A 4730-nucleotide genomic window follows, 5' to 3' on the forward strand; every position below is an offset into this window, starting at 1 on the left:
ATGAAACTCAAGAGTCACTCCCTCATGTATATAATTATGAGAAATATAAATGAATAAACAAATTTCATTTGAGGAGTTACCTCCTGGCCTGACATGGTATCAAAGCCAACACCATTTTTGGCTTCCCTCTCTGCTCTTGTAACTCCCTTCTACCATTTTTGCAGTCTATCATATTCTTTATCCTGCATTAGTATTGTTATCTATGTTTTCCTATTGAATTCTCAACGTTACTCCCCTACCTACCCAGGCAGCACCACTTTGCAGTTATTGTTACTCCGCTTGCGGGTTTGAGGTGCTAAAAAACCTGTTAATGCATGAACAAGGTCACCTGAGTCTTGACCTTCCTTCCTCCTATGCACTATGGCAACGCTCGGAAACAGTCCTCTGTGTTACACAATCCAAAACACATCACTCCACTGTGTTCAACCTCGGTCCCTCCTCACAGTCTATGCCCAGTTTTTTATCCCACATTCCTTCATCATCCAAAAGGCTAAGGACTGTGCGTGGAGTGGCGCAGTAGATAGAGCACTGGAGTGGCGCAGTGGATGGAGCATTGGAGTGGCATGGGAAAGGCAATGTGGTTTCCATAGCTAAGCACTCATACCACCGCTCAGTCCGTCGAACTGTTTTCAATATAACGTTGTTTGGTATTCTGGTTTCGGTGCAGCAGTTTGTGTGTTTGGTTTACGTTTAATACCTCCATTTTATAACATATTCATCGTTTAATACCTCCATTGTATAACGTATTCACCGATTGTTTATGTTTAATACTGCTCTTCACATACCTATACTGCTCTCTACATACCTATATCACTTAAGTCGCTCCCTAATACCCTTCTAGCGTTTGGAACACCTTCGCTCCCCCACACGTATGTTGTGCCTCTTCATAACCACAGAGTTAATGTCGTTGGCAGAGATTTAATAACGTTGTCCAACACATATACATTTTTTTGTTGTCTCCATAATAATAACGTTGTCCAGCACATTGTTTCATAGACATTGTTTTGTTGTCTGTTTTCATATACATAAATGTTGGTATATATATACAACGCCGATATACATTAATTCATTGTTTTCATTATGGTATAATGTTGTTCCATATTTTCGACTCTCATTCAATCGTTGACCCCTCCCACATATACCACCTCCCCTAAATATTCCCTGCCCCATATACCACCTCCCCTTACTGCATTTTCTTTTAATCACCAGAACTGCATTTTTTAACCAACAGAAGTGCATTTTTTTTTTTTATATTGGAAGCAGAGCACATTTTTACAATGCACTCATTAATATCTATTGTGGGAGTGGTTCTCAATGGGAAGGAGAATTATCCTGAGTGGTCTCGGAAAATCAAACACACTCTCATTTTTTATGAGTTGTGGAAAGGAGTGTGTGTTGGAGAAGGAGACAAAGAACTATAAAAGCCTACCTTAGACAAGGAATTTTCCATTTGGGAAAATAAGAATAGCAAGGCTTATGCCTTGATTGCAACATCAGTAAATGAAGAGGTGAGTCACCATATTTCGCCATTTTCAAATGCTTTTGAAGCCTTACAAAAACTAAAGGAACTATAAGACTCACACTCTACACTTGAAGTTGTTGAACTCATGATTAAATTGTTCAGCCTTGAATTACAAAATGATGATCGTTTTGCTCTTGCATCAGAAGTAAAATCTATTATGCATGATATCAAAGTCACTAATGTTGAATTGGACATTCCTATGATAACTTTTGTCAAGGCACTTTATCCCACTTACTCAAATTATCTTGAGTCATTGCAAGCAAATGGAAACCTCAAAGAAATTACCTTTGATTTCCTTGTGAATAAATTTGTTGAAAGAGAGAAATATTTTGGGAAGAAGACAGCTCCTTAGTATTCTGAAGAGGCTGTGTGTCTTGCACATAGAGACAAGAATCTTACTCAAGATTCTTCCAGAGGAAGAGGTGGTCGAAGAGGAAGAGGAAGAAGAAATTTCAGAGGCAGGGGGGCAGACACTCTCAAGGAGAAAAGTCAGATTTACATCGCATACAAGAAATAAATCAACCCAAAGGTAAAACTAATGACAAAGAGAAAGGTAAAGCACCTGAATCTGCTCACTATGTTGTTGCACATTGTAATATTGGAGTAAATGAAGACTTATTTAATGCTTCACTTGCTTCTTGGAAGAAAAAATTGGTTGCTTGATTAAGAAGCAACTTTCCACATGAATTTTAGAAGAGATTTTTTTGAAGAATTTATTGACAATGTTGATGGAGCAGTATACTTTGCAGACAAATCAAAACTCAAGCCATTAGGGCTTGGCACAATCAGGCTTAAATTGCCTGGTCTTCTAGACTTTCTTCTACATGACGTTTTATATCTCCCACAACTGAGGAGAAACTTGTTGTCCTTGGTCCATGTCCTCCAGCAAGGACACTCCATTCATATGTTTGATGGAAAGGTTGAGGTGAGAAAAGCATCAAATCACTCACTTGTCATGACGAGGATAGAAGAAGAAAGGCCTCTCAAGCTGCAAGGTACCTCTACTAGTGCACAAAATTTCTCATACAATTCTCATTATGATTAAGGTACATTTCCATCAAGTTTATTATGGCATGCCAGATTTGGACACTTGAACTATGATAGCCTCTGCTTGTTGAAGAAAACTGGTGTTACTGGTTTGCCTACAATTCTTAGGAAACTTAAGCAATGTGATGCTTGCATTCTAGGAAAGCATAGCAAATAGTCTTTTCATGATTCACATTCCAGAGCACATAGAAAACTTGAACTCATTCATTCAAATTTATGTGGTCCAATGCCTGTTCCTTCTGCAAATGGAAATAAATATATGATGACATTTATTGATGAATACACCAGAATGTGTTGGGTTTATTTATTGAAGAACAATCTGATGCTTTTCAAACATTTAAGAACTTTCATACATGGATTGAAAATGATGCACAATATCATATTGCCTCTATTCGCACTGCTAATGGAAAAGAATACACTTCAAATGAATTTGAAAACCATCTTCGCCAACATGGGATCGAACATCAAACAACTGTGCCTTATAATCTCCAACAGAACGGATTAGATGAAAGAATTAATAGGACAATCTTAAATATGGTGTGCTCCATGATGTTTTTCAAGAATGTAAAATTGATGTTTTGGGCTGATGCAATTCTATGTGTTATCTATGTAAAGAATAGATTTCCATCTGATCCAGGTCCGGGTGTGACGAAGGACCCTTCCAAGACCTTTTACTTTGGTGATGTGTTAAATTGCATTTTTAAAAGATCGTAAATGAATACATGTGCATGTTGTAAAGAAAAGGAACATGATAATCATCAGCAACGTAAAAACATAAGTCGTTGATAACAGAGTTCGTCCAGGAGGGACTACGTCTCTGGGCCCTGGTGTCAAGATTGTGTAGGCCACTACATTAAGTGTTGTCAATAGTGATGATGTACATAAGAGGTGATGTCGCTATCATACAAGGAAAATTCCCTCACGCAAGAGTGGCTCCCAGAGATGTTCCGCTACAGGAACTCTCAGTCAAAAGGACTCTTATCAGTATGACATACACACTCATGCATGATGAGCATCCCACCAACATGGCATCAAAGGGATCTTAATGCAAACATACATGACGACAACGTGAGTATCCCATCAACATACAACAAAGGGATCTCAAAACACAACATGACGAATCATGACCACAAGCATATCACACAAATGATTCCGCATCACATCAAGTAGGAATCATGAAACACGTAAGAAAACAAGATCCCGCATCAAACAGGGATCCGTGCACCACAATGCATAGAAAAATAAGTATATGAACACATCGCATATACCTCACGTCTAGGGACCATCTAAAGAAGCGGATGTCAAACTGCTGAAGTTGTTCATGCAATCAATCTCGCAATGTCGAATCTCATTGAAATGGTTGCTCGCACATGAATGCTAACACCTGCACTCCACTTTGAAAAGTGGCTGAAAAATAAAATGAGAAAATGAAAAATCTGAACCCACCATCAGATTTGTGGTGTTGAATAGTGCAAAATCGACTGTCAAATTTCTGAATTTTGAGAAATTGCGAATTTAGGGCTCAAGGAATCTTTTAGATTCCCCCTAGATTCATCAAAGATTCTACTCCATGGGTGGACTAGAAATCTGCAACTCAAAAGACGAAACTGACCTCGCCATTGTGATTTCTGCGGAAAACCATGAAAAACGACTGTAAGCTTGACTATATTCCGACATGGAGAAAAATTACCTCCTCGGGAAAATTTCAAGGATCATGGTTTTGCTCCCTATTTCTACAACAGTCATGGTTCCACCTGCATCAATTTGCATGCGCGCTCTTAGCCTCCTCCATCTTCCCACACACTGAAAAAAATGGGTTTATATAAGTTTCTCCAGGCGAATATTCCAATGTAATTAGTTTGGCATAGTGGTAAATGAGGTAAATGGTTGAGCAGCGGTCGGGGGATCAAATCTCGCCCCTCCCTATTTTTATTACATTATCGTTTTGTTTTAAAACAAATGAATTTTGAATGGGGGGTCAGGTCCGCATTGGGCAGCCCGCCCCCATAACTCCCCGCAGCTTTGCGGTGATTTGTTGGTATCATTTCATGTATTAAGGGGGTGCATTTAATTGTGTTGCCCATAGTTTTTAGTGGTCATTGCAACATATTAATGGGGTCACCCGGTTGGGGGCCGGCCATGTGGGCCGAGTGGGTTTGAC

The sequence above is a fragment of the Pinus tabuliformis genome, chromosome 1_1 (genome assembly GCF_031772625.1).
Source record: "Pinus tabuliformis cultivar Carrire ecotype Pingquan chromosome 1_1, CPIR1, whole genome shotgun sequence".
NCBI lineage: Eukaryota > Viridiplantae > Streptophyta > Pinopsida > Pinales > Pinaceae > Pinus > Pinus tabuliformis.